Genomic DNA, 14423 nt, shown 5'->3' with positions numbered 1-14423 from the left:
GACTTCGAAGCAGTAACAATGGAAGCTAAAAGATAATGGAGCCGTGCCTTCAAATTCTAAGAGGAAAATATTTCTGGCCCAGAATCACATGTACAGCCTGACCATCACTCAGACGTGATGGTCGAACAGACATTTTCAGAGATGAAAGTTCACCCGTACACAGGAAGCCTCTGGAGACTATAATCCATCAAAATGAGGGACTAAATCAAGAAAAAAGAAGACACAAGACACAGGATACATCCTCAGAGGGAAAGAGAAGTGATGACCCAGCAAGACAGCTGTACAGGAGGCACAGCCACCATGGACAGAAACAGGAGGACCAATGGTTCTAAGAGGAGATGTCCCCAAGAAAAAGATGAAGTTGATAGATTACCTAGCATGTTCAGACATATTGAGAGGAGACCAGCCACTCATAGGAATAGAAATCTAATCAAACAAAAAGATAGACTATCTTTTTTAATGGCAGTACTGGGGATCAAACCCAGGACCTCACACATGCTAAGAACATGCTCTACCACCAAGCTATACCCCCACGCCCCCCAGACTATTATTTTCACCAGGGGAAGCAAAAAGTGATACAAGAACGGAAAGGTAATCATAGCACAACACAAAGTTTAGCTGTGAAAAGTACTAATATAGTAATACTAATATGAGCATTGAATAACTAGAAAGTATGATGTAATTACTTTGAAAGGGAAGGGGGGAGAACTGGGGAGGGAGAAAAATAATGTCATCTTCCATAATAGGAGATCAATCCATGTTACCTAATGAAAAAATAAGAAAAATATAAATGAGATATATAGAAACATAGAGGCAAAAAAAAAAACACAACAAAATACTAGCTAAAGGGAGTTGAAAGTGTTTGCCTTTAGGGGTTGGGAACTGAGGTGGGGTAGGAGTGGACAAGGGGTTGCAATTATTCATTAAAAGTTATATAGGCACACATAGGTGATATCATGGTCTTGGTTCCAGACCACCACAGTAATGTGAATATTGCAATAAAGCAAGTTACATGAATTTTTTGGTTTCCCAGTGCACATAAATTTATGCTTACACTCTACTGTAGTCTTTTAAGTGTGCAATAGCATTATGTCCAAAAAAATGTACATACCTTAATTTAAAAATACTTTATTGCTCAAAAATGCTAACCATCATCTGAGCTTTCAACAAGTTATTTTTTTTCAGTAGTAACATCAAAGATCACTAATCACAGATCACCATAATGAATATAACAATAATAAAAAAAAAAAGCTTAAATTATTGCTAGCATCACCAAAATGTGACACAGAGACATGAAGTGAGAAAATGCTGTTGGAAAAATGGCACGAATAGACTTGCTCAATGCAGGATTGCCACAAACCTTCAATTTGCAAAACACACAGTATCTGTGAAGCACAATAAAGCAAAATGCAGTAAAACAAGGTAACCCTGTATTAATTATCTACTGTTGTACAACAAATCCCCCTAAGCTAATCAGCTTAAAATAACAATGAACATTTGTTATCTCATTTAGTATCTGGTGAGTCATAAATTCAGTTTAGTTGAGTGGTTCTGGCTCAGAATCTCTCACTAGCTTGCTGTCAATATCCCTGCCAGGGCCATAATCATCCGAAAGCTTGACTGAGGCTGGAGGACCCCTCTCCAAAGCGGCCCACGAACACACCTGGCAGTTAGCATTGGTTGTTAGCATGAGGCCTCAGTTCCCTGCCACACAGAACTTTCCTTGGGGCTGTTTGAGTGTACTCACCACAGGGTATTTTCCTTCCCCAAGAGCAAGTGAGCCTAGAGAAAACCATGTGGAAGATGTGGCAGCTGCAATGTCTTTCATCTTTTAACCTCAGATGTCACACACCATTATGTTCTGCAATATCCTCTTGGTCACACAGGTCAGCCCTATTAAGTGTGGGAGGGTACAACACCAGGGCATGACCAGGAGGCAAGAGTCATCGGGGGCCATCCTTAGAACTTCTGAAAATTAAGCGACTTTTAAAAATATGTGTATGTATATCTTTAACAAAAATACGAATTTTAAAAATTTTGTTTATAGTCAATGCTCATTTAGATGTATCAACATATCTTTATCAATTTTTGTAGTTGACACTGTCTTTTTTATACTGTCCTCTTTCCTTATGGTTCACTTTTTCTTCTTGAAGTACGCCCTATAATAATTCTTTCAGTGAGAGTCTGCACTTCGTATTATGGATATGCCCCTTTTCTTTTAACTGTAAGTTATCTGGGTATAAAAGTCCAGTCGGCACTTGGGAGCTACTACTCCAACATCTCTGGCCTTGGCTTTTGCTGAGGCCGGAAGTTCCTTTGCGAGAAATCTGTCTTTTTCCCCTTACATTTGATGTTCTGTAATTTCTCCCCAAATTTTCTCTGCTACTACTTCCTCATGTATTACTTCTCTGGTGCCATTTATTTTCTTCTTCCAAAACTCCCATTGGACATACAGTGTCTTTCAAACAAGCTATCCTTCATGTCTCATAACTGCTTTTCTATTTTCTAATCTTTGTCTTTATGTACCATATCAGTGTTAACGTCTAGGTAATGTCTTTTAATTCACCAAGTCTCTCTGTATCTAGTCTACAGTCTACTCTGTCTCTTATGTTTTTTAATGGTCAAAGTTTTTGTTTCCAAGATCTCTGATTCTTTTTATATCTCCTTGTTCTCATTTCATTTCTATCTGCCTCTGTTCATTTCTTGTTAATGTTAAGCCTTCATTTGCCTTTTTTAGGCATCCTAAACCTTATTTTTAATTCTTCATAAGATTTTCACAAAATTAAATTAATCTGGAATGAATTCATATTCCAAGTGTTGATTCTGTTAACTGTTTTTCTTACCACAAAGTATTTTTCGTGTATTTTGGTTCAACTCTCAGTGAGTTGGAGAATTTTTTATTTTTGTTTTTACATCTATTTTTCACTCTGTCTCTGTCCTGAGCTGAGACCCCCAGGCCCACTTGAAAACCCGGTCCTAGAATAGCACGGCAGGGCTCCCATTCTTCTGTGGTATGAGGACATCACAGATCCAGGCATGTAGCCAGAGGGTGGCTTGGCTCAGCTCCTAGTCAAGAGTCTGTCTTCATCTTCCCACATTTCAAGCCCCAGGCTGTACATGGACAGCTGGCTTTTTTTCCCCTTGCCTCTTTTCACAAGCAGAGGGAGCCTCACCGCATCCCTGGCTTCAAGGGTCCTGGCTGTTGTCCCCTGTCTTACACAGAGCATGTTAGCTCTTTAGCTTGTACCCAGGAGCTATGCCTCTGGCCGCTACTGCTGCTTCTAGACCCGAGGCCACAAGGCCCTCAGCCCCACTCATCATGTTGCATTTCTGATCTGCTTCTGGTACACAGAGATATCTATCTTGGTTTGTGGCCCAGCTATGTGCCTTTGTTTATCATTTTCTTATTTTGTTTATTACTGCTGTGTGTTTGGAACACAGGGCATAGGCCACAGCATGAACTCACTATGCCATCTTGGCTGAAGTTAAGAACAGAATTGTGTGGTTGCCATACCTATAGAGAAGTCCCATGTTTCTTTTTATTAAACGTAAAAAGGAGAGATCGTTTTATAAACACTCAGCAGGCTTTTATGCATGGGCTTTGCTATGAATACTATCTATGGTTCTGGTGGAACACGTTCCTTCCTCAGGATAAAGGAGGTAGATAGAGTCCGTATGTTTTCAAGTCATTCACATGTCCACTCCACACACACAGTCTGCGAGTTGTTCTTTGAAAGGAGAGACCACAGGATGCGGACGAAGCTTCATCAGCATCCACTCTTCTCTCCTAACGGCACAACCGAGCCCGAGGTGTGGCCCAGAGACCGCGAGCCACGGTGGGATACCGACGTATACCTCCCCCTAGCGGCCACCAGAGGAAGCTGCGGCGCCCACAGCTAAGGAAATGCCCACAGGAGTTAAGGTTTTCCATGCACATTCAATCCCGGCTGAGCTTGGGACCTGTGGAAATGCCACAGGCAGCTGAAAGGGCCCCAGGGTGGAATTCTCTCTACTGTCTCTCTTGCTGTACCAGAACGTAGCCGACCCTATTTGGGCCAGTTCTGTCTGCCTGGCACTTCGAAGCTTCAGAACCTTGACTCTAGGGACCACTTGGTCCACAGAGAGTTATTTGAATGGGTTTCTTAACTCATATCCAGAGGATCCCCACCTCCGTCGAGGCCACACAGAGGGTTGTGGGAAGGCAGTCTGTGCAGGGGTACAGAACATGGGTTTGGGGATTAGCTAGACCTGGGTCTGAATCCCACCGCCGTCACTCACTAGCTGTGTGTCTCTGAGCAAGTTACTTAACCTCTCTGTGCCTCTACTTCTTCGTTTATAAATAAGGATAATACTTTCCTACTTCAATGGGTTGCTGTGAGAATAGAACCAGGTAGTCAGATAAGTTCCATCTCCCCTATATGTGGTTCTTATTTTGAAGGTGCCTGGGCTCTTATAGCCCTTTGCTATCTTACAAGCTTCAATCAGCCTTTTCCGGGCTTTGGGTTTCCATGATGGGGGGATTTTTCTTGAGGAGGAATCAGACCCAGATGGAGTCCACACTGCAGAGGCCGCATGTGAGGGCCAAAGTCCTCCAGCCTAAAACTGTCCCTGAGAATCACAAACTCACAAACATACCCTCTGGCTGCTGGTGCCTGGGTGGTTTCTGTTTAACTATTTCCCACTCAGTGGCCTGCAGTCACACTCTCAGAGAACACATGCATGCCAGAGGTGCAATTCAAGCACAGCCACGCTGGGCGTTCAGCTGGTCAGTACCTGCTCTGTGCTTGGAACTAGGGTTCTGAGGGGAAGGGGATCTCTGCCCTCAGGGCGTTCACAGCAGGGCAGGAAGGCTGTCCACAAAGGCAGGACTCTTTGATGACTGCTGTAAAGAGAGGTGCGCAGGAGCACAGATCAGGGTCAGCCCAGGATCATCAGGGACTGCTGCCCAGAAGAGAGGCTGCTGGCTGGGCCCTTGAATGTGGAGTAAGAGTGTGCTGAGGACAAACTTCATCAATTCATTCAATGCTTTTTTGCTCAACACCTGCCGCCCTCTCCCCCAGCATCTGTTCTCTGCTCTAGGGACCCCATAATGCTAAAGAGAACAGCAGGCCCTGCCATCCAGGTCTTGGCCCGGCACTCACAGAGAGGTTGTGATATAAACAATTCCACAGAACATCGACCTCAGACAAGGCCACTCTGTGACCGTGATGGATCCAGGTAGAAATAAGCCCAAACCCTGAAAGTCCTTTCTGACACCCCCGCACCGAGACCTCGCAGCTCCCCATGGTGTGCGTTCTCCTCCACTGCAATGAGCAATAAATCCAACATGCTCCACTCAGGTGGGATCTTCGTGCTCTTTGGGTGGAGGGTGTTACAGTGATGACCAGGAGGTGGGATTTGAGTGGAGACAATGAATGAGGAACAAGCCATGTGGAGACATGGGGGAAGAATGTTCCAGGCAGATAGAGTAGCCAATGCAAAGGCTCTGAGGTGAGATGTCAAGCATGTTTGAAAAATAGTAAGTAGGTCGACCTAGCTAGAGTAGAAAAGTCAGAGGCGGTAAAGCCCTGTGCTTGCCCAGCATCGAGTCCAAAGAGAGAGCCCAGAGCCAGCAACAGAGACATCAATGGTTTAATGGATGGGGGTGCTTACACGTCTGAAGCAAGGTCCTGGAGCGACACCCCACCATGCATATGGCAAACAGCAGGAAATTTTCAGGGATTTTATTCAGTTTTTAAGTAGCCAATTCAGTTTCAACAAATGCCAGTAATAGACAGTAATGCATATTCACCCACATGCACATACCTCACTTTCAGAGGAACATCAATCAGCATTCAGCTCAGCCTCTGTGGCCTTTCTTAATGTAAAAAGAAACGACCAGCCCACAACTGTGGCCACCGCCTTATTGGCTAACTTCTTTTTTCCCACTGTAATGGTGGCCAATATTTCCTCAACTTTAGGGGTGTCTGTGAATTCTCCGTACTCTCTTGTCAGCCCCCATTCATCAAGGACAGTCACCACAGGACCCCACACTAGTGGACGGCCACCCGGGGATCTTCTCCACCTCTTTTGAAATCACCCCTGGAATTTCTGAAATCGAGTGCCCGTAGAACTGAGCTCCTCTGTCAAGTTTACAATTTACCTCTCTATCCAAAACGTTATCCCCTTTCTTCTCCAACACGTGTTCTCCTCAAGATTGAGGAGTAGCAAAGAAAAGGAGGGGTGAAAGTGAACAGGACCCTGTGGGGCCCTCCTGGGCACAAAAGCCTTTCAGTGCCCCCTGTTTCTTATTTGCAGGAAAAAAGTTTCAGCCTCCTAGGCCTTTCTGAACACCAAAGAGCAGATTCGAAAAGTTGCTAATCAGGGAAGGGAGGGAATGCAGAAACAGTCAAGAAACTACAGTGCAGCGATTAAAGTAGTGTCCTGGTTCCTCCTCAACGAGTATAGGGTACCAATATCTTTGAGTTCTTCTGCAGGAACTAAGGCCCCCGCCCAGATGGAGGATGGTAACTTCAGGCTGCGCAGAGGATTCCTGGAGTACCACCCTGTACCTTACCACCAACCAATCAGAATAATAAATAAATAATTACCTGCATCCCTCACCCCAAATTTTGCCTATAAAAACTTCTTTCTGAAAACTATTGGAAAGTTCTGTCTTTTGAGCACGAGTCCCGTTCTCCTTGTTCAGCTCTGCAATAAATCTTTCTCTGCTCCAAACTCTGACATTTCGGTTTGTTTGGCCTCACTGTGCATTGGGCACATGAACTTGTGTTGGGTAACACTTTTGGGCCCCACATGTTATTGGACAGCCTACAACTTTCCACTCCCCATCCTTATTTCCTGACATCTTGGCACTCACAGGAGTTTCCTTGGTCTCCTGGCTGCTCTGCCAATTGTTGGGCTGCATCCTGCAGCCTACAAGCCCTGTGCTTGCCAAGCTTCAAGACCGAAGAATGAGCCCGGAGTGGGCAAGAGGGACATCAGTGGTTTAACGGATGGCGGAGCTTACATGTCTGAAGCAAGGTCCTGGAGCGACACCCCACCACGAGCGAGCAGGTGGCGGGGCAGGTCAGGGCAGCAGTCTTCACTCTTTCCCAAGCACAGGGGGAGGTTACCAGTTAGAGGGGGAACTGATGTCAGATTGGCTCACCAGATACCAGGGAAACCAGCAGAGGGCAAGCCCCTCACCACCCCTTTGATAAGTTATGGCGATGTTCTCATCTAAAGTTAGAACAGGGGGAGGGTATAGCACAATGGCAAGGTGCATGCCTAGCATGCACGAGATTCTGGGTTCAATCCCCAGTACCTCCACCAAAAGAAATAGATAAACCTGATTACCTTCCCTAAAAAATAAATAAATAAATAAATAAAGTTGGAACAATCATTAGCTGGGGCCTGAGGCAAGTATGGAGAACGGTCAGTCGGATGAGGAGGGTATAGGTGAAGCAGGCATTGGTCAAGCAGGGGAAGTACAGAGAGCAAGAGAACAGCCATCTTGGGTGGCCCGATCATACAGTCTTGTTTTGAGGAAGAAGGACAAAAGCCTTTATTGCCTTTTTAAAGAGATTTTTAGCAAAGTCACCATGGGTCCTAACGCTCCGTTGGAGCCACTCATGATGGCATTCTTCTTTGATATGGTAATAGAGTAAATAGAGCGATATATTCTGTCTTTGAGTAAGGTCTACCAAGGGAGACTCCCAGCTTTTGGATGATCCTGCCAGCTCACCCTGTGGCTGTATGTCTCTCTAGCCATCTGGGGGAAAGCCTGTCCCTTTGGGGTAGGTCTAATAGGGTAACGTAGGCCAAGCATTTGTGTGGTCCAATGTGATTTAGGAGTGAATAGATTGAACAAATTTTATCACCAGCTGCATTTTATGCTCCGGAAAGAATACAAAAAAAGAGTCTGCCTTCTCATTGCTGGCAACATAAACCGGAAATTCCCTGCACCAACTCAGGGCTGCAGGCCGCAGGTGTGAACACACACACACCACACTACACCACCACTGAGCCCCAGCAGCAGCCAGCTCAGGGCCCGGGACCACTCAGCAATTAAAGTTTCCCAGAGAAAAAGGGCTGTAAGTTATGCAGGTGATAGTCAAGCACTGTTTTAGGTTTGGCATTTAACAGACAAAAGTGAACTTTCAACTCTTTCTTTCTCTTGGTGTCCTGAACTTTCTGTTTCATTAAAATTAATAGATTTTTTTAAAATTTTTTAAGTAATAGCATCAAGTACAGTCCGGTCCATAAGAGGAGTAAACTCTGACTTGGGGCAGAGCCAAAAACACTACACACTAGATTTCTATTTCTTATCCTTTTGCCAATCAGGAGCCATGGAAGTATTTTTGAACAGAAGGGAGATATCATCACATTTAAATGTTAGAAAGATGACTCTGGTAGCCGAATGGTGGTGGATTGGGCCCACGCATTCATCTCCAGTGCTTTCTGAAATCCTTTTTTTTTTTTAAGTTTTTCATATTAAAATCCATAAGGAAAGAGAGAACAGGAGAGATGTCAAAAGCAACATTTTGGAAGCTGGAAAAAACTAGACAAATGGTAACCAGCATAGCACAACGAAGAAAGTTCAATCCTCAGCTGTGGGGCAATAAAGAAAAAATTCTATTTATACCCCAGACCTGCCAAATGGTTCAGGAATTGGTGGCTCCAGGTACCTCTGAAAGTGGAGATGGAGGAGGGATGCTGGTGAAGGTGGAGCCAAAAAGCAGAACTAGGGATTCATTCCTGCCCCTTGCCCCAGCCATTCCTTCCCTCATTCCAACAGATGCTGGAGGTGTTTTTTCTTAAAGGTTAAAACTGAGGGTCTCTGGACTGGCATGCCACTGGCATGGACTGGCAGGGCCCCACACTGAAAATGGGATCAAAGTAGGGGTTACACACTGATTACAGAGACATGCCCCATCCACAGCCTCCTCACGCATCTACTTCCCAACACTGGCAGCCAGGTTTCTGACCCCCAGCCAGGACACTAGAAGAGGTGTCTGCGGAAATCTGAGAAGCCCAGGAAGGAAGCCGAAAGATCCTAATAGTCACAGCAGCCCTGCCCAGCCCAGCCCATCCTGCAGGGACGCTTCACAGCAAATTGGCTAGACCTGGTGACCCCCACAGTGAGTGAGGATTGAGGAGCCCGGTCCCAAAAGAGACTGATCCATGTCCCTCTCTCACCAGTCTCCTCCTGACTTGTGACCTTTCCCTTCCCAACTCCAGGTCCCAAATGCCATCACACCTCCCCTGTTGCCCATGCACCTGGTGCACAGTGCCAGGTCGGCACTCAGGAATGGGAGGGATGCTGGCCTTGGGTCCCAGGGAAGGGCAGTGACCATTCCCTCAAGGCCAGGATGGATGGATCTGCCCACAGGGTAAGAGGCTGGGGCCTGTAGTCTCTCAAGGACCACCCAAAGCAGGACCTTGCCCAGGGAATGAGGGCCTTGGACAAATCATTTTTGTGGAGTCCCGGTCAATATAAACAATTTGATTTGATAATGTATTACCAAAACTCATAGGCCCACATGAGTCATACAGATTGATGGAAGAGGTGCCCGGGTGTTTGTTTATTGTCCATTCAGAGCACTAAAGACTCTCCAAAACGTACAGCACCATCTTTTCCTGTCCAGCCTGGGAACTATCTCTTCATGTTGTTTATGCTCAAAGCTGTCATTCTTGGCTGACTTCATAAATCTCACCTCACGGAAAAGAGAGCAAGGCTGTGATTATTCACAATGGCATGGCTCTTCGGAACCTGTTTATATTGAAACAAGACAGACCGTCCTGCCTCTGTGGTTCCCTGATACCGTTTATCCAATGCCGGTCCCATCACTGCTCACAATGCTGCATCATCAGTGGTGCGGCCATGAGCGCTGGCTTCCGGTGATTCTCTCATAGGTGGCAAAGTTGCTTCCTTATAATGGTCGTAAATGCAAGTCTTATCCAGCAGGTTTAAAAAATACTAAAGAGCAATTATTTATTTTTTGCTTATGTTAATTTACCACTGGGAATTTTACTGTGTGGATGTAGAATGGCACATCTGTGCTGTCAATGTCTACAGCTTAGGGATCCTCCACAGCGTGGCTCAAATGCCACCTCTTCCGTGAGGTCTGCTCTGCCACTCCTGCTGGGAGTGTGTCTGTCCTCAGATCCCTGCTGGCCTCACGCATTGTCCTCATCACTCCTGGGGACTTTATGCATCTCAGGTCTCCCTTACTAGACGGTAAGAACTCAGAAGGCAAGGTCGTTGGGCAGGGCGTTGATTAATTAGAGTGGAGGGTGGGGAGCAGGATCCAGGAAAAGAGCACAAGAGCCCAGAGGAGGAGACAGGAGGGAGGGAAAGACAGGGCCAGCATCTGCAGAGCAAGCGAGACCAAGTTATCAGTGGCACAGCATCATGGCTGCCCACACAAAATGTAACCGTTGCACAGGGATACTTTGGCCCCTAGGAAATACCTCAGGGCACCTGCCTGGCTCACAATGGTCCTCTCTGTCTGAGAAATTCCTCTGCCCACTTATTTACCCACTCCCCCACAGAGGTGGGACGCAGGCAGCCGGTTTTCCTGTGTGACTCCATTCTCTGGCCAAATTTCCTATCTATGGATTTGAGGCTCACACACAGTCAGGGAGTCTCTGAGCACGGTTGGGACTGAGTGTCTATAACCGCATCCCCGTATAACCCAGACTGTGGATAGACCACTCTGTACTTGGAAAGGCAGCAAAGACCAGTGTCCAAAAGAGGAAACTGCAGCAGATGAGCCACAATCAGGGGTACTGGCCAGGTCTCCTTCAGAAACAAGTGACAGAAACCCAGACCAAGCCAGCTTGATCAAAAAGGGACGGCTCCGCTCACCAGCTGCCAAGCACCAGAGTGCCGTGTCCATGTGATAGAACTTTGCTCTTCTCTCCACCTCTTGACTCTGCTTGAATCTAGAGTTATTTATCAAAGGTGTAAAAGCCTTTAGAAATGCCAAGGAAATGAGAATTCCTCCCCTTTTGTTCATGGCTCTGCCCACAGGAGACTCTAACTGACCTTAGACCACACTCCAGCACTGAGCCAAAGAGGTGATGGATGCTATCCTCTGTATGTCTGCGTGTACGGGGGTTGGGGGCTGGGAGAGGATGCCCAAAGGCACTAGAAGATGGGTCCAGCTGGGTAAACACAGCGAGCCATCCAGAAGTCCGCGGACCTCAGTGCTTTTCAGAGCAGGCATCTGTGCCTAGCTCCAGCCTCAGAAGGTGTCCATATTTGGGTGGAATCCCCTCCATCCTCCAAACACATTTCTTTCCTTTTTGATTAATTCTACTGAGGATGATTTCTGTTCTCTGATTGGAAGAGCAAGACAACCCCCATCATGTGTATCTGTGACAGCATAGGGAAAAGTCTAGGTGGTTATATCAAAACCTTAACAGGAGTTATTGCTGGGTATTGGGGTGATAGATTATTTTCATTTTCTTCTTTATATGCTTTTTAAGGTTTTCCCAGATTATATTTATTTTACTTTTATTACGCAAGTACCAAATATCTGACATAGCAAAAGTTGTAACGGAAAATAACTAATGTTTTTTAGCAAGAATCCTGACACGCTAGGAATCGTGATCATTACCATTTTGGCCTCTTACCTTAGAGACACACACTCACCGTGGCTTGTAGTGACACCACCCTGTAGGTACCCTTCTGCCAATTAAGTTGTTGCAAAAATGTTTGGAGACGTTGAAGTAGTGTTTTGTACCCCATGGAAAATAACTTGAACTCTAATCACATTCGAGTTCACATGTGTATAGACAGTGGTGATGCACAGTGGGGTGGATGGTGAAGAGATCCGGTAGAGGCCCATTAAGTGAGCAGCACCCGGAACCCCAGGAAAGAAATCACCGGGAGGGAGGAAGTGGGCCAGACTCAGTACCATGGTGCAAAGGTCAGGGGCAGCAGTGAGGTCAAGCTGCCTGAGAGGCGGCTGCTGAATACTCCAAACTCACCTCCTCCTGGGATGTGAAGATCTGAGGTTAAGGGGGTGAGGGAGAGCTACATCATGAGGAACTGACCCAGCTACACTAATGATACCGTATCGTGCACTTAAAAATTTAAGAGGGTAGATCTCATGTTAAGTGTTCTTACCACAACAAATTTTTTTAAAGAATGAATTTAAAAATATATTATACACCTTAATTATGTGCAGTTTATTGTATGTCAATTATACCTCAATAAACCTGTTTTAAAAAAAAAGACCTCTCAGACTGGAGAACTCAGACATGATGAGTGATCTCTGAACTAGATGAGCCCCCAGGCAATCTGGGACCCAACAGGATTGGGAGATTTGACTGACAGCCTCAAAACGACAGCGGATCACTACAGTACCATTTTTCCTCCAATTTGTATTAAGGTATTTTACAGACAGTAAAATTCACCGTTTTTAGTATTCAGTTCTAAGAGTTTTTGACAGACACTTACAGTCATGTAAACACCACCACAACCAAGACATAGAATTGTTCCGTCACCCATAAAAATTCCCCTGTGTATTCAACCTCTCCCCAGCCCCAGTCCCTGAGAACCACAGATTTCTTTTCTGTCCATGTAGTTTTGCTTCTTCTAAAGTGGTATATGAATAGAATCATACAGTAAGTAGCCTTTTGAGTCCAGCTCCTTTCACTGAGCATAATGAATTTGAGATTCATCCACCTTGCGGGGCGTATTCATGGTTCACTACCTCTTATCGCCAAGTGGTGTTATTCCATTGATGATATAACAGTTTGTTCATCTGTTCACCTATTGAAAACTTTTGGGCTGTTCCTAATTGTTGACAATTGTAATAAAACTTACGTAAACATTGATGTACAGGCTTTTGTGTGAACATAGTTTTCATCTCACTAGGCAAATACCTAAGGGCAGAATTGCTCCTCTGTATGATAACCACGTGTTCAACTTTATAAGAAATTACCAAATTACTAATCCATCTTCCAAGGTGGCTATTTTTCATTCCCACCCATGTATGAGAGTTCCAGTTGCTCCACATCTTCACCAGTATTTGTCTGAAATACCTTTTTAATTTTTTCCTCACTTCATCCATATACCATCATCACAATAGATAAACATTCCCTGGGCATCAGCTGTGTCTACAGCTCAGATATAGGCCTGAGGCCCTCTCATCTCGCTCTTGAGCTTCTCCTTCCATCCAGGGTGCAGATATCCCCCTCCACTGGCCCCACCTAGTAGCGACAGAAGCTTCATTTCAGAGCCCTGGACCAGGCCAAGTCCTGAGGGATGCTGAGGTGGGAGAGGGGGCACTCCCCTCAGGGAATCTGCAGGAGGAGCACTGTAGCCCCCAACAGTTATATCCTGACCCTACTCCTTTCCTATGAAATGCAGCTCCAAGAACTGTAACCCTACTAAGCCCAAATACCCAGAGCTCTGGGTTCATTCTCAAAGGAGATTTATATTCAGGAAGTAGAATCTGTGCCTCCTGATATGATCCAATGGGAAATACCCAGCACCCCTCTGAAATGTTCCTGTGGGAAAATTGACAGAATCTAATCAAAACTCTATTCAACTTTCAGTTTACAGGAAATATAAGGGATGGGGGAGCAAACTAAATGGCACTACGAGGAGGCAATACATACATCTAGAATGTGAATCATTCTCTAGAGACAAATAATCCAGTTTCTCCAACAAAACAATGTCATGAAATAAAGAGAAGGAGGGGCCATAACAGAATAAAAGGATTTGAGAAACATGACAAGAACAAAAGATGCACAGCCAGAGGCACTAAAAGAGGCATTCCAAATTTAACAGAATCACCATCTAATTACCACTTCAAGATAGAGACCCAAAGAATTGAAAACAGGGACTCAACCAGATTCTTGCACACCAATGTTCATAGCAGCATAATGCACAACAGACAAAAGGTGGAAACAACCTAAATATCCATCAACAGGTGTGTGGATAAACAATATGCAGAATGTACATACAGCGGCATATTATTCAGTCATTAAAAGGAATGAAATTCTGATATATTCTACTACATTAAAAACATTATGCTAAGTGAAATAACCCTGACACAGAAGGCAAATACTGTACGATTCTAATTCTATAAGATACCTAGAATAGGCAAATTCATAGAGACAGAAAGAGAATAAAGGTTACCAGGGGCAGGGGGAATGGGAAGTTATATTGTTTAATGGGTACAAAGTTTCTCTTTGGGATGATGCAAAACTTCTGGAAATGGATAGTGGTGATAGTTGCACAACATAGTGAATGTACTTAATGTCACTGAATTGTACACCTAAAAACGGTTTAAATGGTAAATTTTGTGGTGTGTGTATGTATATATATATACACACATATATATACATATATATACATATATATATACATACACACACACATATATATAATGTATATCACAAAAAAAGGAATTCAATTTTTT

Source organism: Vicugna pacos, chromosome 1, assembly GCF_048564905.1.
Source record: "Vicugna pacos chromosome 1, VicPac4, whole genome shotgun sequence".
Taxonomy (NCBI): domain Eukaryota; kingdom Metazoa; phylum Chordata; class Mammalia; order Artiodactyla; family Camelidae; genus Vicugna; species Vicugna pacos.
Note: the sequence above shows the minus strand (reverse complement) of the source record.